Source organism: Dermacentor albipictus, chromosome 6, assembly GCF_038994185.2.
Source record: "Dermacentor albipictus isolate Rhodes 1998 colony chromosome 6, USDA_Dalb.pri_finalv2, whole genome shotgun sequence".
NCBI lineage: Eukaryota > Metazoa > Arthropoda > Arachnida > Ixodida > Ixodidae > Dermacentor > Dermacentor albipictus.
This window is the reverse complement of record NC_091826.1, coordinates 32,830,019-32,850,891: the sequence shown is the minus strand read 5'-3', so window position 1 is coordinate 32,850,891 and position 20,873 is coordinate 32,830,019. Positions and strand designations below refer to the sequence as shown.

Genomic DNA, 20,873 nt, shown 5'->3' with positions numbered 1-20,873 from the left:
TCAAAATTACTTTCGTAGTGTCCACCAAGTTCTTCAGCAGAATTCGCCGTCATTGCGCCTTCCCCTACCCACCCCTTCAGTGCTTGACGATTCAGTAAAATAAGCCAAGGGAGCACGGAATGTAATTGTGTCCTTAGTTCAGGACCGAGAGGTTTGGTGCATCGAGATGACGCCCTCTGGCCGTTTTCACCGCAGTACTTGGCCCGATTTAGTCACATGATAGCCTGCAGTGACCCATGAAGGCGTTCGGATGCTCACTCGACCCACTGGAGAGCAGAACACGGACACGTACACACGCTATGTCAAATAGCCTCGCCGCATCGCCTGCATCACGGAAGAAGGAAAGAAATTCTGCATAGCGGGCGTGGTTCGAAGCGGCATGGTAGCAAGCGACCTCGCGCGTCGCGCGCTAGCACTACGAGAGGCGAGGAGGTTGGGCATCGCTCTCTCTCCGATTGCTCTTTCTGCTCCGAGCCGGGACGGACCAGGGGGGGGGGGGGATGCCTGTTTTGCTTTTTTCTCCGGCCTCCGCAAAAGCGCCAGAGAGAAGCCGCGGAGGAACGGGTCCGTCCACTCGACGGCATGTTTGCGCTGAGCTTACAGCGCCTATCGCGAGCTCCTCCGTCGCCCCATCCGTCGCTGCCGTCGTGAACTCGCGCACGGCGCCGAGTGTCATGACCCAACGGCGGCAACGGACTGCCACCACCGTCGCCGCTGCGTCGCCTTCACCGCTCAGGCTGTTTCGTCGTTCAAGTTCGTCGCTCGGGGTGTCGCTATCGTGTCGTGCTCAAGCCCGTTCAAGAGCAGCGGTGTCCTGACAGAACCGAGCCCCCGCACCACCTGGATCTGTCTGTGCTGCTGGGTCGTGACAGTTCGTGCTCGCTTCGCCGAGGAGTGATTTCCGTTGTACCGACGACACGTTCGGCCTGTCCCTCTTTCTCTGGTCAGCAGTGTTGTTCTTCCCTTTGTGTGTACAGTGACGGATCTGCAGGTGTGTTTTTGTGTGCGGTGTTGCCTCTTGTTGCGAGTACGCTCCCGCTTAATTAGTCGCCGTCGTCTGCTACGGGCGAAAATTTCTCTTTGTTTCGTCGTCTGCTGACAACGCCGCAGAGCGCTGGGATAAATCTTTCTGTGGCGCCCGAACCCTGACCGGTGCCTTACCCTCTTCTTTTGTTTTTAGTCTTCTCCGAGAAAAACGAAAACAAAAAAAGGAATTCAGTTTTTGTTTCGTCTGCTGGGTACACGCGGATTTCGTCTGCTGTCCTCCCCTTCAAGTAAATCGAGCCGTTCCGTGCGGGATTCTCCGTTTGTTTATTATTATTTTTGTTATTAATATTATTTTGTTTCGCTTTATCGCGCCCCACACGCATACGTGCCTGATTCCTTCTCGCGGATCTGCGTCCAAGTAGAACCGTGGACGCCTTGTGTCTCGTCCGAGCTCGATCACGATCACCGTCGTCGCCCACGGAGTCGCCGGACGTCGACGACGGAAGGTTGCGCCGCCGCTTCGACGACGTCGTCGTCGACCTGTTGGATATTGAACGTCCGGGGGCCTGCCTTACCTGGAGATCCCGCTTGGCGCACCTGTCCGCCGACCAAGAGGCAGCGAGCAGCGTGAGTGGAGCCGATTTTATGATTAGTTGCGTGTGTTCATGCCGGCCGGACCGGTTTCAGCCCGTGGGATAGCCTGCCTGCCTGCCCGCCTGCTCGCCGCTGCCGTGGTGTGGGCCCCGTCTGGGCTAGCTTATGCCGCAGCAGCAGCAGCAGCAGCCTTTCTCGAAGGCCCCCTCGGACCACGACGACGCTGCAAAGGAGAAGCGTGCCTGTACTGTAGCGCGTTTCTTTCTCTTTTTTTTCCCTATCTTTTTTATATTCCCCTTGGTTCCTGCGCGCAGAGGCAGACGCCGCCCGCCCCGCGCGTAGATAGATTGGCTTGGCTTTTGCCCGTGTTATAGAGAGATGTCGTCTGCTGCTGCTGCTGCTCTTCTGCGGAGCCGGCAGGCATCGCACACGAACCCCCTTTGGCTTTCATTTTGGCGTACGCTGCGCTGCAGCCGCGCGCGTCTTTTGTTTTGTGTTCGTTCGCAGAGATAAACCTTCGCCGGTGCGATGCGTGTGCTGCGCCCTGAAGAGTTTAACCCTTTGCTTTTTCCTTCGGACGTCCGGTTGCTCTGCGCGTGCGCCTCCGGTAGTTTTCTGTTTTATCGTCTGCCTTCTATGGTCGTTTTTCGTCTGCTATCTGTCTTCTGTTCTCTCGCGTGCTAGGGGAACGTCGTCTGCTAGCGGTTGGTCTTTTAGCCTGTTGTTTTGCTCATTTTTTTTTCCGTTCGCTCTCGCAGTAGCTCGCGCTTAGCTCTTTGATGTCGGCAAACAAGCTACGTGCAATAGGAACCCACGTGACAGTGAGATCGGCTTTGGCCTGTTATTTTGTTGCCGCGCATCCTGGGCAGTTAAGTTCGGCACGGGGACTCGTCTGGCCTAAGCCGGTGCGCGGCATGACAGGTGACTGGCTGCTTTGTCTGTTCGCGACGTCATGCTGCGGGCCTAAAGAACGCCGCCCGCTTCTGGGTATCATTCACCAGAAGACTCTCGCCGCATCCTCTGTATCATCTTGTAACTCTTGCGACGACAGCGAGTCTGTCTCTTCAAACTCGGCGAGCCGCTGACGTGCTTCTGCGGGTGTCATGTTTGCAACTGCTTTCAGGTGGTGAAAGGAAGGCGTACGAGCGAATGAAGCTCCGGGTTAGCGCTGTAGCCGAATCGGTATTTCTATATGTATATATATATATATATATATATATATATATATATATATATATATATATATATATATATATATATATTCCAATGCCACTCCTATATTCAGTGAATGCTGGCTTCGAATCAAATAACGAATATTGCTGCAAGAAACGTAAAAGATGCTAATGCAGTACAACCACGGTTGTATTTAAAAAAATAACAATTCGCCCACGTCGACCGCCCAAACAAGAAACATTCTTTATCAAGCAACTGCAAGATGTCACGATAAAAAAGAAAGTAAGAAGGGCTGCTTATTGGGCGCGTTAACATTGAAACAGATGGCTTTCAGTATGTTCTTGCGTGTTTTCGGTATTAATTAAGAAACACATGTTTGAGGAGCCTGGCATGTCCCTTCCTTTTACCGCTCCAAGTAAGCACTATAGCATTTCATTCCGTACTATCGCCGACAGACGAATTTATACAGAAAATTTTCGTACATTCGTTATTTGTTCGCCATGTATTTGATATCGAAGTTTCGAATCGAGTGAGCGAGAAGCATAACCATAATGGAGAGGGTCAACATTTCGTGTGGCAATAATATGACGAAAACATTGAAGTAAGGGAGAACAGGAAATTGGCAGATATGTTTCTGATAGTTTGTGATTAACCACAACTCTAATGTGATGTATAACGGCCGGGATGACAGCAGAAAGGCGCGTTTATTACACAAATCTTCTGTTCACCTGTGCGTCAACCCTTTATCTCCTCCTATATATATACGTATAATGTGTGTATGTGTGAAGGAATCAGTTCTTCGAAGGAAGTAGTTCTTTGGATCCCGTGTTTAATGCATTGAAAGAAGTTCAGGAGCATGAAAGAAAAGCGAGAAACAGACATTTAATTTCGACATTTCGGTCGGGGTCCGGTCTTCATCAAGACCCTTGGTGCTTCTGATGACTCCTGATGAATGCAGCACCCCGGCTGAATGACGTGAATGTAGTGTTAAACGCAGCAATGATCTCATTAGAGTACGAGTGAAATGCAGATTTGAACGATTTTTGTTGCCTCGAAGAAAAAAAAATTCTATATAGATAGTAGTGGCTGTAGGAAGCGATATATTGATTTCTGGCCTTGTGGATTTCTTTTATACGATTAAAATCGGTAAGCTTTCTTTAAAAAAAAGGAGAAAAAACCGCATAGAAGTGGATACGCGAAGCTTACGATTCGGTATAACTCCGTACCAAAACCAGATTTCGCAGTTCTGTAAATTGCATCTGTAAGCGCAATATAAAGTGCACAGATGTGATAAATGAATGTATATTTTACGTGAAATTTTCGTAATATTTACGAGAGCTTGGGAAAGTATTTCTCACATTTTAGTTGTGTATTTCAATGCATAGCACATAACACGTCGATTTTGTAGGCATTAGATGCCTGAATAGGCGCGGGGTGCAGGATAATGATGGGATTTCTTCTTTATTCTTTAAATAGAGGGTTGCAAACTTCATGTGACAGTTTCCTTTAGTTATGTGATTTTAGAATTTTTTTGCAAGAAGAAACGAAGACCTGAATAGGGTCTGCTGCTTACAGTCGATAGATTTTTTTCTTTTTAATTGCCACGAACGTCTTTGATTTCAGTGCGGTGGAAACCGAGAGAAAATGTATCTAGGTCCTCATGTATTTTAGGTAAGAGTTTTTACTGCAAAGCCTCCTTTTAAGACGACAGAGGCAAACCGTGCACGAACAACTGATACAATGAGTGCAAACGTACATGGTAATATGCATGTAACACTATAGAACATGTGCACTAGGTACTTATAGGCTCAAATAAAGAAAGATATACGTAGTCATAGTCCAACACAGCTGTGACTGGCGATCAACAAAGTGACAACTACCACGAGGACAAAAAAAGTGCATTTTAGCTTAGAAGCGCTGAGAAAAAGGGTATGGAATAATTCATCATGATCAGCTTCAGTGAATGTGTGTGGTGACAGATTGTTGCAGCATCACGTTTTTCGCTGCACGAACGACCCTGCGAAATCGCGCGACCAATCGCGGCTCACTAAAAAGTTGTAGCTCGCGCGCGTCATCGCGCAGAGGAATGGTTACTACTGACCGCACTTGCATTCCGAGTGTGAATTCCGGAATTCATTCCGAGAAATCGTCACGTAGTGTAACGTTTGATTTCACTCTTGATTTCCCACTCTGCCGAAAAAGAAAATCATCAACGCATCCTTTCCGGCTGTACGTTTCTTTTTTTTTTTTTCGAGCAAGGTGACCTCTTGCAGTTTTTTTCCTCTGCGAAATGTCTTTCTTCTCAATCTGAGCCGTCATCGTCACCAACAAACGCTTTCGACGAGTTGTTGACGCCTACTCACATGCCGAGGGCCTCAGCTACAACGGCTGCACGGCATTATGACTCGCATTTACCTCGGCAGCCGCAATGTATAGAGAGTGTCGCCCATCGCCGGTACATTCCGCCCCCTTCGCCCATTTGCACGTCGCCTTCTTTCGATTGCACATCTACACGCACGGGCGTTGTCGCTAATGTGCGTGGTAGTGCTCACGAGAGGCGAGTGTACGTAAAAAAAATGAAAAGGAAAAGAAACAACCAAAGAAAGAATGAAACAGAAAACACTTCCGCTGGCGCAAAACGATTTTAAACTCGCTTTCCCTTCAACGGGTTCCCTCCTTTTATATATGTATATATATAGCCGTGCCTGGTCGAGTCATCATTATAAAACTCGTAGGGGGCAGGATACTGTCAATGATCAGCCGCCGGCCATTTTGTTCCCCCCGCGCCCTCCCCGTCCGGTCTGCTGCGTGATGGCGATGTCGGAGGCGAAATTCGCGTCGAAATCTCCGCATTTCCTTTCTAAAATCCTTTCTCGCTTTCGCCTTCTCTCTTCGTTGGGGAAAGCGGCTGGACGGACGGTACACACAGACGCGGGAGAGTCTTCCTCCCCGCGGCCGAGACACGGAAACAAACTTTCGCGTTTGTATCTCCCTCCCCCCCCTCTCTCTCTCTCTCTCTCTGCATGCAACGGGCACCGGTATGAAAACTATATAGACGCCCGGCCTCACAGCCACGGACACCACGAGGAACGTGGGCGTCGTCGTGATGCCTGCTCGTCGTTTCTGTCTTTCTGTTTCGCTTGTTTACGGTATTTTCTTTTTCTATCCGACATTCTTACTTATACCTCCCCCTTTGGCTTCTTTACCTGCGGCGATTGCCCTTGGCGTTTATACGCGTAGAAGTCATTAGGGGCTTCGAACGGACAGCGATCATGATTTCCCGGCGACGCCGCAGAAGCGTGTGCGTTGCGCGGGGAGGCTTCCAGGCTTGCTTCCTCTATGCAGCTATCATAAAGGCTTGAGGCCCCCTCTCCCCCCTCCCTCCTTCTCCTCCTTCCTCTCTTTCTCTCTTTCATTGCGGTTTTTGATGGCGGCGCGGACTTTCAAGAGGAACGACTGGCCCCGCTTGTGTCGATGCTGAAATGGGCTTGCCTGAGCTTTATGTGTTTCTTTGTTTCCTAATCGTCAGCGGCAGTATAAAGCGTCGTTAAATGGTTGTCGAGATGGTTTAGCGCGTGGTTTGTGTACCTGCATGTCGACGTGGCTTCGTCGCTTCCTCCCTCACCCCTATCACCCATCTCTTTCCTTGCAAGTCATTGCAGGGAGTGTGGGTTTCTTCGCTGGCTTCAGCGAGCACGACTTTGTTTCCTTCGGAATGTGAGCAATAGCCCCGTGACTATAACTGCTTCCGCAGGGGCCTTGGCTTGTATACGTCCGTATATAACCCGTCGTGGGGCCGATTTGTATTGTCATGTTCGCTTTCTCTGTCTTTGGTTCCGTGCGGATGCCCATTGTGAAAGTTCTAATGCGCCGTTTTGTTCGTTCATGGCCGCGTCTCGTGCGTCTATCGACATGTGTCTGCTTTTCATTTTTATCACGCTTTCTTTTGAACGTTGAAAATCTTTGTCCCTTCTGCAGCTTCGAGGAAAGCAGTGACCTTGCGTTTTTTTTTCTTTTTTCCTCGGAGGTTTTCCTTGCGGGAAGAGGTGTCAAGGTGAATGTGACACTTCCTTGAGGTGTTAATGTCGAAGAGGAGTTGTCGAACGGGTGTGGCTCGACATGTCTTTCCTTGTCACTGCCCATTAGACGGGAGGTTTCAAAGCAAGTGCCACTGTACAGCTGGTTTAAGTGTCACTAAACGTAACCTAGGAGGTGTGAAGTACCACCCGCACACCGAAATTTGAAGTAGTTGTCAAACATTCACCTCAACGCGCGCTATGTACACAATCAGTGACACTCCAACGCAGCGTCGAGTGACACTCGATACCTGTTTGACTGTCGCTGAGGGTTGGAGACAGGCACGTACCCAGGATTTTTTTTCGGGGGGGGCCCACCACCTCCATCATCATCATCATCATCATCATCATGATTTAGGTCCACTGCAGGACGAAGGCCTCTCCCTGCGATCTCCAATTACCCCTGTCCTGCGCCAACCGATCCCAACTAGCGCCCGCGAATTTCCTAATTTCATCGCTCCACCTAGTGTTTTGTCGTCCTCGATTGCGTTTCCCTTCGCTTGGTACCCATTCTGTAACCCTAATGGTCCAACGGTTATCTAACCGGCGCATTACATGACCTGCCCAGCTACATTTTTTCCTCTTGATGTCAATTAGAATATTGTCTATACCCGTTCGCTCTTTGATCCAAACCACTCTCTTTCTCTCTTAACGTTATGCCTAGCAATCTTCGTTCGATCGCTCTTTGCGTGGTCCTTAACTTGCTCTCAAGTCTCTGCCCCATATGCACTGGCAAAATGCACTGGGCAATGCACTGGAAAATGCATTGGCACTGGACATATTGCACTGGCAAAATGCACTGATTGCACACTTTATTTTTCAATAATAATGGTAAGCTTCCAGCCAGGAGCTGGCAATCTCTGCCGTATGCGATCCAACCTATTTTTATTCTTCTGTGAATTTCCTTCTCATGATCAGGGTTCCCTCTGATTAATTGACCTAGGTAAACGTACTCCTTCACAGTCTCTAGTGGCCGACTGGCCATCCTGCTCTCTTGTTCCTTTGCCCGGCTATTTATCATTATCTTCATCTTCTGCATAACAATATTCAACCCCACTCTTACACTATCTCTGTTAAGGTCTCCAATCATTTGTTGTAACTCGTCTGCATTGTTGTTGAATAGAACAATGTCATCGGGAAACCGAAGGTTGCTGAGATATTTGCCGTCGATCTTTACTCCTAAGCCTTCCTAGTTTAATAGCTTGAATTCTTCTAGGCACGCAGAAAATAGCTTTGGAGAAATTGTGTCTCCCTGTCTGACCCCTTCCTTTATCGGTATCTCCCTGCTTTTCTTGTGTAGAATTAAGGTAGCTGTAGAACCTCGTAGATATTCTAACGCGAAAGACGACTCAGTAAGACGACAAACTATTTACAAATTATATTTACAACAACGGTTGCAGCGCTGACCGGTTAGATTCACAGCGCGAGCCCAGTTCGTTCTTCCTCCTCTTTCCTGGGGTGATGGCGCCTACGCGCCTCGTTCAAACAAACAAATACCTCACGCATGTAGCAATATTTTCCAAGCTTTTTACGTAAGCGTTCTGTACTCCTTGATTACGTAGTGCCTCTACGATTGCTGGTATCTCTACTGAATCAAATGCCTTTTCGTAATATATATAAGCCACATAGAGAGGTTTATTGTACTCTGCAGATTTCGCGATAACCTGGTTGATGACATGGATGCGATCCATTGTAAAGTATCTCTTCCTGAAGCCAGCCTGTTCCCTTGGTTGACAAAATCCAGTGTTAACCTTATTCTATTGGAGATTATTTTGGTAAATATTTTATATAATACTGGGAGCAAGCTAATGGTCCCATAATTGTTCAATTCTTTAACGTCTCCTTTTTTGTGGATTAGTATAATGTCTGCATTCGTCCAGTTTTCTGGGACCCTTGCAGTCGATAGACACTTCGTATAAAGAGCCGCCAGTTTTCCAAGCATTATGTCTCCTCCATCTTTGATTAAATCGACTGTTATTCCACCTTATCCTCCCGCTCTTCACCGTTTCATGTCTTGCAGGGCCCTTCTGACCTCATTGCTAGATATAGGAGGGTTTCCGTATCCTGTTCATTACTGTTTCTAAGTGAACTATCGTGACTCCTCTGGGTACTGTATACAGGTCAGCTTAGAATTTTTCCGCTGCTTTTACTATATCTTCGAGATTGCTGATGATATTATCCTTAGTATATTTTAGTGCATACATCATGGTTTGTCCTATGCCAGGTTTCTTTTTTACTGATTTCAGGCTGCGTTCATTTTTTACGGCTTCTTCAGTATTTTTTATGTTATAGTTTCGAATATCAGTTATTTTCGCCTTGTTGATCAGTTTTGACAGTTCCGCGAATTGCGTAACGCTGCGCGGCCGCCAGTCCCATACAACCGCGTAGAGCGCAAGACTCTGCGATTCTAGACGCACTGCGCTCACTGCGAAGGGTTAGAAAAACACCCACATAAGCACAGCAGAGAAGTGGCTACGTGAGGTGGTTCGACCGTAACTGTAGAAGCGTCATTCAAATTGTTCTCCACTTCCGGCGACGATTTCTCTACTTCTTTTTTAAATAAAAAGATGTTGATCCATAAATGTTCTCATAAACAACGGTTAACTTTTTTATTATTCGCTTTTGCTTGCAGTTTGGTTGTTGCCTTGGCTCTCTCCCTTAGTAGATCGCTAAATATCTCAACTCCTTGCGATTTTTGTTTCCAGTTGCCAATTTTCCACGAAAAGTGCTATACAGTTAGGGAAAAACAGACGAGGTAACGGGCGACAGTCATCTTGCTTATGGGTTTAATTGTTATTGCAGGGTTTTTTCAAGATGGACGCTCTTTCACATTATTTTATTTCCCACCTTATCTAACCCATATCACGTGTTTATGGTTCCGGACATCTGTCAGCGTCGCGGCGAGCCGTAACTCAAGGAAACAATGAAGCAAAGGGATACGTTAAACGCAATTGGCGTTTTCTCCGGCCGCAACTCGTTCTATGAGAGTACAGACAGACCAGCTGAGCAACAGCCGCATCCCTCTCCTGGTCCCAGGATCAGCCTGAACAAAGAAGGTTGAACTAACAAAAGCAACAGCTATGCTCGTGACGGTTGAATAGATGGTGACAACTGAACGCATCTCGAGTTAATCGCGCGGGTGCGGAATCTACGAGAAAACTGTCCTTCACATTACAAGAGATGCCGTTAACTACCGCCATCTAAAAGGAGTGAAAAAGGCAGCATAATGCTGACCGATGAACAGCTGCGAAGTCTCAACATTGATCTGGCGGCGCTTTAGGAATGTGTGAGGAGTGGTGGCGTGGGTGGGGAGGGGGGGGGGGGGGCTATGCCATTTGATTTCGGGGGGGGCCCGGGCCCCCCCGGGCCCCCCCCTGGGTACGTGCCTGGTTGGAGAGGACGCTTCAAGTGTCGCTCGACGCTTGAAGAGTCACTTGAAGTGTTACTTGAAGGTGAAGTGTCACTGAGATTTCGATAAGCTACCGCTCTATGCGTGGTGGCATATTCCAAGCTGACGGCAGATAACTGGCGGCGAGAACCGCAGTCATTTCGCATTTCGCGAGTCCGAAGAATGAGTTCACAGTATGTACCGCACCTCCATATAATAACAGTACACGAAAGTAAAGCATTCAGTTTCAGTTCTAAATTATTTGTTGGTCAACACATAATATATATATATATATAATTTGCCATAAATATAAAGAACGATGGGCTCAAGGATCAGAGTCGAAGGGATAAATACCTAGTAAGGAGCAATATTCACACAAGTACGTTACAAGAAAACAAAGCAGCAAAAGAAAAGCATAGAAAAGACAAAATGTCTACAAATAAAGTCAAAGTATAAGACATTTCTTAAACGACCCTGTGATGTTCGACTTTGTGACACTGTGTGTGGGTTCAAAAAAAAAAAAATACGGACAGAGAAACTGACGGGAAATTTCCTGCAATTTATCCCTGCTGGAATTATTATTGCCTGTAGCGAAACGGGTATCTTAGCGCAGAATTAGGTGCCAATTTGCGGGCTCGTGACAGGTGTTATATTACCCGCCGTGGTTGCTCAGTGGCTATGGTGTTGGGCTGCTGAGCACGAGGTCGCGGGATCGAATCCCGGCCACGGCGGCCGCATTTCGATGGGGGCGAAATGCGAAAGCACCCGTGTACTTAGATTTAGGTGCACGTTAAAGAACCCGAGGTGGTCGAAATTTCCGGAGTCCTCCACTACGGCGTGCCTCATAATCAGAAAGTGGTTTTGGCACGTAAAACTCCATAATTTTTTTTTATAGGTGTTATAAGTGTTTCCGCTCGGAAAGGTGCGTTAGATCGCGGTAGCACCGGGCATCTTCGCATTTGCACAATCGTAATCTATAAACGTGGGCTATCTCAGGCTTTCTGTTTAGCGTCCCTTTAATGCTAAATGGAAAATTTACGAGGCGGAGAAAGTTGTACGGAAGGTGCATGAACAATCCCAGGCTTTAAAAAAAATTAAGCCGTTCCAATCCACTCGTTGGAACTTACGCGGAGCAAAGCTTTTGTGGAGTGTGTGTGTGTGTGCTCGAGTTTATCGATGTTCACGCTACCGACAGCGGCCCTGCTTAGGAAACTAGAGCACGTGTTCTGTCGATGTAATATTCACAGATTCAGACATGATGCGTTGAATGTGCACCATTCGTTTGTGAAGACGAGCAAAAGATGAGGAAAAGGAGTAGTTGAGGAAGGAGCGAGGAGTGGTTACGATAAGCAGATAACAGTTCCTTCACCGCCGGATCCATGGCCGATCCCCCACAGTGCATTGCGCCATCTCACTATAGGGAACAAGAACAAGATGACGATGGTGATAGTGATGATGAAGGAGAAGATGGTGATGATTAGGGATGATAAATGATGTAGAAGACGACTATCAATAAGTTGAATGTTAAAAAAGAAGAAGAGAAGAAGGCGGTTGTTTCCAAGCGCAGAGCCGGATGAGGTTAGGTTTGATCTCCCACAGTGAGTAAGCGCTCTATCAGTGGAGGGAAGCCAAGCCGAACCAATCCAGTGCAGAACGCCCCCTAAACAATCGCTGGCCGGCCCTGTTGCAACGACGTAATCGCGTCGTTAGACACGTTAGGTTTACACGCCAGGCGAATCTCTCCAACCCTTCACACAATGGCCGCTTAATGAGTCGAGGGGAAATCGCGTACTTTCTCTCACCCTCTTTCGTTGCTGTTTTTCTCCGGCGGCAAACGGGGCAGTTCATGCTTCGCTGCCTGAAAGGACTTAAGCGGGAAACGGAACAAACGAGGCTTGTAAAACACCTTCTGGTTCTGTTTATATAGTTAGTTATCTGCCGTGTACTGGCACGCTTTGGTTGTTTCCTGCAAGTATATTATTTCCTGCCTTTTTGCCTTTGTTTGCTGCGTTGCTCCGTGTGGACGTGTTTCACGCGGCAGGCGTATCTCCGTGTACGCGCTCGGCGGTGTGGGACGAAGAGTAAGTCTTCGTTTTCAGTGCGCTGTTGTTGTTAGCCCTGCACTGATACAAACCCGTCCACTTTTTGTTTATCCTCTTCGTAAGATTAGAAGGAGCATTTATTTAGTAAGCAAATGGTGGGTTGAGGAGGGGGTGGGGGGGGGGGACTCACCAATGTCTCTGAATCGTTTCCACTACGAAAACGATTCGTAGTTTTCGAATCGTTTTTTCAACGATGGCATTTTCTTTTTTTTTTTTTTGCAGCTTAACATGCCAAAGGGTCATGCATAATACGTATATCTATAGTGCGCGATTGAATGTAAATATGCTTTCGTGCACAAAGAAGTCGTGAGCCGCGCCGTCGAAATGCGAAGAGTGAGACCGGATGATTGATTGACTGATTGATTAAATGATTGATGGGATTCGTTGATTAAGTGATTGTCGTCATGCACAAGAGGCCCCGATTCCGTTTCAAACTACGGAACCTCCTCTTATATATACATCTATTGTTAATTCTTACCTCACTGCTGAGTTGAATAAACTGATTCTGATTGATTGATCGATCGATCGATCGATCAATAAACTGATTCTAATTGATTGATTGATCGATCGATGGGGTTTCACTCCCCTAGTGAACGCACGAATGCTAAGAGAGTCAGCATAGTCGGGGCTTAGCGTTATAACTTTGACCAACGGATACAGTGGACCCGAGACACGGTGTACATCGAGGGCTTCGGCATAGTGCCCTCGTATGAGTCCAACAGCTGCGGCTGGGACTCGAACCCGCAAACCCGCATTCAGCAGCGTTATCGCCGTAGCCATGACGACGCGGAGAAGCCGATCTTCACGATGGTGCAGGGGGTTACATCATTTTGGGAAGAGACGAAACTTACTAACCTACAATAACAAAAAAAGAAAAGAAACAGAATAAGAAAGAAAAAACCCGAGAGCTATATAAACAAACTTGGAAACCAGCCAACTTCTTTAATTCATCGCAGAGTGCCAGCCGTATTGAAAAGCGGCGACTAATTCCTGTGCTGCCCCATCTGGAGATTTCTTCGATATTTCGGAATTTTTCAGGTTCCTTTCTTTTTTTGTCTTTTTCTCGTACAGCACGTAAGAGTGAGTCATACGTCGTTGCCGACTTATTCAATTTGCCCTCGGCTGAAGGAATCGAGTAGTCCGTACTCCGCGGACGGTGGGCAACTCTCGAAGCAGCGGTATAGCGTTATAGGTACACAGTCTGCGTAAGTAAGCGGCAAGTCGTCGAGAAATTCGATCGCTTCTGCAGCTGTTCCTTTTTTTTTTAGCTTCACTAGCTCGGTATAATTACGGGAGGTCTTACTTACCCTATGCGATAGGAGCGGAATTTAGCGATAAATATACAGGTGCGTGTTTAGGTTGTTTAATTATCCTTGCCTTGGGCCTTGTAATTTCCTGCTCGACGTCGGTGCGACGTGGGCACATTGACGAAATGCTTTTCCCCTCTCGTTATTAGTATCTTTTTTTCTTTCTGTCACTCTTTTTTTAGCGGCATTGACGCTAACAGTCCATTAGACTCTTCACCGGGAATTCGCAAAACTTTGGAACGAAGGCGCGAGATTTCCCAACTTCTTCTGCGGGCATTTTACAGCTTTCTTTCTTTCTCTCTTTCTTCCTTTCTTTCTTTCTTTCTTTCTTTCTATCTTTCTTTCTTTCTTTCTTTCTTTCTTTCTTTCTTTCTTTCTTTCTTTCTTTCTTTCTTTCTTTCTTTCTTTGCGTGCGTGCGTGCGTCTGCGTGTGTGTTTGTGTTTGCGCGAGTACGCATCTTTACTAGGATTACCACCTTATCCTTCGTCACACTGTTGGCTTTCGAGCAGGACCGCAATCGCAGAGATTTCCGATACTCCCCATTCGATGTATCGGTGACGACGAGCTTCGGAGCATCGCTTTTCGAAAGGAAAACAAACAAAAATCTCGCCTTTCCTAGAGCAGGACCTCTAGCCTCGTCGTTCCTTCAGTCTCGTCTACACCGCGAGGAGTCCCGCGCGCGAAGTCCGTGGTGTGTCGGTCCTCCGAAACTGTGCGCGAGTTTGACTGAGCTGGCACTACATCCCTGGGACTCGTATACGAACCTGCGACTTCACTAACAGCAGCAGCGATTGCACGCGTTACTCCAGTGGTATGTACGAATCTTCGTCGCACCCTCGTGTACCTTCATGGTCTATTTCGAATCTTATGTAGTCTCGGTAAAGAAACGACCGTAGATCCCCTTATTCTGTCTCACAGGGGGATCAGCGGGAACATACATTTTTTGCCTCCTGTTGCGAGAACACAAAAAGTTAGTGTTTCTATAGAAGCGTCACGTGGGTGTAATTGCGAGGCTCTTAGAACGACTTGAATCTCCTCGAACCTTACGAGTGACCCGTCAGTTTGTGGAACGGTTCGCGCAGACACGCCCGCGGTGGCGACAATAGGCCGTTGGCGCTCGTAAACGCAGAGGGTTTATATAAAACTCGTTGACCGTTGCCTTTGAACCGGTCTAATCTGCGCAACTTGCCTCGTTATGGTGACCCAGTCCCGGTGGTGTCCGGGTCGTCGTCGTCTCGGTGGTCCTTGACGAGTAGCAGCTCCAATAACCTGAAATACCGAAAACGAAATAATTACCCGTCCAATGGCGGAATTTGATCTCGGTTTCGGCCAGTACGCAGCGCGCATATAGCTCTAACCATTAGCCCACACCAAACTCGGCCCAACTGCCAGCTCTTTGTAACAATTAGGGCCCAAACGCATGCGTACTTTTTTTTTGCACGAGAGCACGTGCTCATAGGATATGATTGGAAGATTCATAGGATATAATTGACCGCTTCACGAGAGCTTCGCATAGACTAGATGTTCGTTCGTCGTGCGCAATATTTAGTCCTTAGTTTTTAATTGAAAGTAGACGGTGCAGAAAGCGTGAGTTCCCACCCGCCGTCACGTGCTAACGACTCGGCGAAGCAAGACAAAAGAATTTTGTTTTTCGGCTCCGCCACAGTGATCACACACGGGAGAGCTCGACACACACGAGAGAGAGAGACAGCAAGTTTGAAGTGTTCGCACGGAAAAAGCGTACGGGAAGTGGCCTTGTCTTGCGTGTGGCCCGCGAACGTTAAAAGAGGGCAGCGCTGCGCTCTATGGGCTAAGCCCATTGCGTAACTCTGGAGATACATATTCTCTACAACTCAATGTCGTAGGGTGCGACTGTTCTTTTTTGTTTGTTTGTTTATTCGGCGCTACGCCCCGTCTGTGTGTGCATGTATTCGTCGTGATCGAATGGGAACCCCCTGGGAACTTCCGCAATCGAAGGTCTGTTCGATCGATCAGCCGTCGGTATACATCGATGCGTCTTGGGCGTTCGCGACCGATGGACATCCATATCGGCCGTGGCACCTTGAGTTTTTCGAGCCTGGGCCGACGATGGTCGCGGTAGTTGTCTGAAGGAAATAGCGGTCAATGGCGGCGATCCAACCTGGGGTGATTGGCGAAAAGTGTACGCGATAATTCTTGAGCGGTACGTGTATTTGACGTCCGTATATGTACACATCGCGTAGTCTGCCGTGTACCTATAGAGAAACAAGACTTATTACGCAACTAGGCGTTAATCAGCTTAAGGATCTCCGTTTTTGTATTTATTATTATTATTGCTTTGTTACACCGAGCGCTATCTTCTTATGCGTTATTGTTTCGTTACGCTTACGCTAATAGCCGCTAAAGGTACCTCACCGGATATTTGTGACACGCATGAAGACAGTGGCTGCGACTTCGTCTATGTGCTGGAGGCAGTGGTTTTATGCGTGACGTTCCGTACATAAGGGTTACCATGTGATTCCTCTTGAGCCAGATACATTGATTCGAGCATCGGTGCTTGTCCCTGGATGTGGTAAATGTTTCGCTTGTTTTCTTCCGCTATCCGCCAAACTGAACAATTTCTCATTGTTATTTTCGATGGGGACGAATTGCGAAAAAACCCGTGTGCTTAAATTTTGGCGCACGTTAAAGAACTCCAGGCGGTCCAAACTATTGTGCACTACCTCACATACGGCGTGCCTCGTAATCAAGTCGCGGTTTTCGCACGTGAAACCCTATAATTTAATTTCTTTTGCTCTGTGTTATTGCTCAGCGTACCGACATCAAAGACTGTGTATACAGGTATGAATGTTATCGAATCGCCGCGACATTTGAAGTCTCGGTCAGAGGCCTAATAATTATACTTCTAACTCACACACACGCACGCACACGCACGCACACACAGTGCGACAGTGTTACTTAAGACACCTAATTGAGGTAGAGCCCGGTACAGCGAGATCCCGCAGTTGGAACATGATGTTGTGCCTTGAAGCACTCGAAGAAGATGTACGAGATGCTTTAGTATGTATCTATCTATACGGTGCATGCTTTAGGCTGTTTTCGCTGCTTCCTCCTATTTCGCTTCCCACTTCAGCTAAACGACTTCAGAAACCTCGTGGCTCGGTCGCCATAGCCTTGCCCGCAGCTCTTCGTGCTATCGCAAGAAACGGCGGCCTTAATCTGTCTTTCTGATCTCCGACGTATAGCAGAACCCTGCGACAGCGCGCGCTAAGGTTTATGCTTATGGACGACGCACGCGCGTCGTACGGATTGAAGGCTAAGCGGCGCGATTATTTCCGTACCCAAGATTTTTTTTTCCTACTCTACTACGGCTATTTGCCGAGCTTCTGCATACAACTTCTGCAGCACGTGTGCACACATAGCGGTGGGTCAAGGGCTGCTTTTGCTCGGTATCAAAGGGTATGCGAGGTACGCTCTGTGTAGCTAAATATGTGCAGTGTCGTTGAATCTCGGGCGCTTTCGCCTTCTGTACAGATGACTGCCCACGAAGCTGTAGAAGAGCTCAGTATCTGTGCGGAGAGGTGGCGCTACAAGACGTAGTGTACGAAATCACCTAATTGGTTGTCTTTGCTTAAAGCAGGCGCATATATTGGCGAAACGAGTCGACAGATGTACTGACTTCCCGTTTATTTGCTACACTTGACGCTTTCAAGGACATTAAGTGACTGAGAGCTTCTGAATACTTGCGCCGAGGTAACCATCTTGCTCTGTTGACGGAATTCATGTCGATTCATGTTGTCGTAATTGCATTGATTGCCCTCCCCTTGCGCTGACCATCAAACCCGGCTGTGGTGCTCTGTCAATGTAGGGCTTGCACCACGTGACAACGCGAATTATCGTCGTCAATCGTCATCAACTTCAGCAGCTTTTCGCGCAGTACATGCAGTGAAACACCCTTCCATGCGCCTGCGTTACAGTAGATAACACTATACCGCCTCACCTTCGTGCGGTCACGTTCGGCAGCTTCTGTATGTGGAAGATTCACGTGACGTCATCGACGCCATATTGTTGTGTTTACAGCTTGCACAGCTGTGCCGGCAATAAGCGCATCGAGATAACGTGACGCTTCCCTCATATAATTATTATGAGCGCCAATGACGACACTGTAGGAAACGTTAGTAATACTTCGTGCCAGTATACCGCGCAACAGCATCGTTGATGTGGTCCTAGGTTAGCTGACGCAGTCGTGTATCTTCTGCAGCATCGCAATGCTGTGGGTACTGAGATGGCATATAATCCGATGAAAAGCCTAGTGTAGGTGCATATGGACAGATGCCGACCGTATAAATTGGTGGCGGTACGTTCAAACGCCGTCTACGTCAGCAACGCCGCCACAGGCGCATTCGCGTACTTCGCGTCTGTTATCTCGGTGAGGCGCTGGCGATCTTTCTTGCTTCGCTGCACCGCGTGTCTCTACGGCTTTGGGCTGGTGCTGCCGATCGCCTTACCTTCCGCATCGTTTCATGAGCACTATCATGTCTTTATTATTATGTCTTCCTGCATAGCACCTACTTACGAAGGCACCGCAGTTGCCGTGTAAACAGCCGGTCGCCTTGATGCTCTGTACCGGATAGCTGTCGCGTTGCTCTCTAGCGTGTTCGTCTTGATTTTCTTTCTCACTTTTTGCATTGGTTATTTTTCTGTTCTTCTAAAACGCAATCTCTTCCGCCACGTTTCCGAGCTACCGTCATCTGATTCGACCTTGTCGTCTACTCCGTGCTTGATATGGATCAACCGCCTCGGTTCTCTTTTTATGGGGCCGCGACTTGTCTCAGCTACGCCGTCTGCTACTGCTGTTGCCGTTTTCTTCTGATCGTCTACTACGTGCTTTTCCGCTTGATTTTCCCTTTCGCATAAATCTCCGCCCCTTTGTAAAAGCGCCCGTGCTTTGTAGGCCGTGCGACAGTGCTCATTTCCAGTTTCATCGTGTCCCGCTCTTCGCTTAGGCCGTTTGCAACGTTGTCTTTAATCGTCTGCTGTGGGTAGCCTTTCCTATAAGTCTGTTATTTTTTTTCTTAAGCTCGCGAACCTTGTCTGCTCCCTCTTGCTAGATGGCGCCTGAAAGACCTCGCTCCTCTTACGTCACACGCATCTCCACGATCCCAGTTCCTGATCGTTTTGCCTTGTTCGTCCTCTCTCTCTTTCTCGCACACCCTTTCTGTTATGGCTACCCTCGTTTGTCGTCTGCCGCCCCTTTGCCGTTTTCATTATTGTCATTGTTGCGTCTTCCGTAGTCGCTCGTATGCAGCTGTTTCCCGGATCGTCTGCGTCTAGCCTTGCTTGCCCTTGTGTATTGTTTCTCGAAACTGTCGTCTGCCAATTCCCTCTCGCTCAACGGGCTCTAAGGTCTCGTCTGCAGAGACCTCCCTCTTATTGCGTCATACGTCGTCTTTATGGTCCTACTTTGCGAGCATTTTACCTTATTCTCTCTTTCATGCCCTTTTTTCTGCCGGTGGTCTCCTCGTCGGTCACCTGCCACACCTATTTGCCGCCTTCATTATATCGTCATTGTTCCGCCTCTCGCGCTTAGCCGTCTGCAACTTTTTCTCCGATTGTCTGCTTCCAGCTTTTCCCCTCTGTATGTCTTCTAGGGGCTGTCGTCTGCGAATTAGCGCTTACCCTATGGCGCCTGAAGTTTGGCCAGTAGAGACTTCCGTCCTCTTAAGTCATACGTTATTCTATAGTCCTAGTTTCTGAAGATTTTACCTTATTCAGCCTTACTCTTTTCCTCTCTTACTCTTTCTGTTATTTGTCTCCTGGGTGGTCGTCTGCCACTGGTCCTTGATGCCTTCATTATCGTCATTGTCCCGTCTTCTGCTATTGGCCATCTGCAACTGTTGCTCCAGTCACCAGCTTGACGCTTTGCCCTTGTGTATTACTTCGCGGGACTTTCGTCTGCTAATTCCTTACGGCCTTCTACGGTGCCCGCTTGCTTTGTGGGCAGTCCATCTCTTTCGCGTCACACTGATCCGTATATGAACCGCACTTTCTTTTGTGTGTCTATTCATCGTCATTGTTTTGTTTTTTTTTCCGCGCTCTCTTTGAAAGTCAAGCTGTGGCATTATACAACGTAGCCACGCTGCTGGTTTTCTTGCTTTTTAACGTTCTCTGTCTCGTTTTCAAGGCCGCTCCGAGACAGCGCGCGGCGACCTACTTGCATATGCGCATGGATTACGGTATGGGGCCCCCGCCACGTTGCCGCCAAAGCTGGCCTGGTGGGCTCGGCCAGTCTCTTCTGGCCGCCTCTTTTATTTCTATCGCCTACCACCTGTTTCAAGCTTCTTTCTTCCTTCCGCCCTATCATGCGCTGCAGGGTTTCTTTAGCTTTTACGCCCCCCCCCCTCCCCCCGCATAGGTAATCCGTATTTCAGAAAGCGGTGCGCAAATGTGCCCTAATTTTTTAAGGTTTGCCGACGGGACCACTAGAGGACAGATGAAACAACTGGGCGCCCATGCGTCTAGGTGGTGAGAGTGCTGCCCAGGGTATCTTTGCACCTCCTAAATGAATGCAGAGTTTCACGATATATTCTTAGAAAAAGTACCGTTGCAATTAAGTATTCAGAAATTGCATAGGCTTGCTACCTACGCTGCTAAACTGTTAGTAGCCGCTCTTAGTAAATGCAGTGAACGTCCCTAAAGGGGGTCAGGCGTCAGAACGTCAAAACGTAGTAGCCATTGCTAATGAAGCTGCATTATCATACTCAGTGAGACCTACTCGGTTTATATTGCGCCACGTCCATGGTCTTAGTTACGTAAGTCGCGAGTCTAAAGAAAGAAAGAAAATTGAGGAAAAACGAAAACCTCATTTTCTCGTTTGCTTGTTTTTTGGTATTCGATTAATGAGCGCACAAGTTAGCAGTGCGCAACTGCTGAAATTGCTAATTTACTGCTTGGGGTCACATTGTTTACGAACATTTTTAGGACGCTCACGTACGTTCAAAAACAGGCACGTGGGTGCATATAGACCTCCCAGTCCGCATGTCTGCCTTTACGAACATTCGTAGCGTAAGACAGAGACAGGGCGAAACGTTTATTAAACGAAGATAACAATATATATTCGTGCGAACGCAGGCCCACAAGAGGGGCCGGGCCGGCTCACTTATTGTCCGCCGCTGGTTGCTTTTCGCGCGACGCCGACTCGATGGAAGCATCGTCACTGGTGGATTAGAAGCGCACATTGGGCGATCGCCTAGTCCTTCCTTCCTG

At 47.9% G+C, this 20,873-nt stretch overlaps 1 protein-coding gene across 1 annotated transcript in view; it reads left to right on the top strand.

Moving 5' to 3' along the window:
* The first annotated feature begins 516 nt into the window (after positions 1-516).
* LOC139060944 (uncharacterized) overlaps positions 517-20,873 on the top strand; it is a 171,273-nt gene continuing 150,916 nt past the window's right edge. The window contains exon 1 of the mRNA XM_070540300.1: positions 517-1,614. The gene's annotated coding sequence lies outside the window, so the exon portion shown is untranslated. The remainder of the gene's footprint in view (positions 1,615-20,873) is intronic.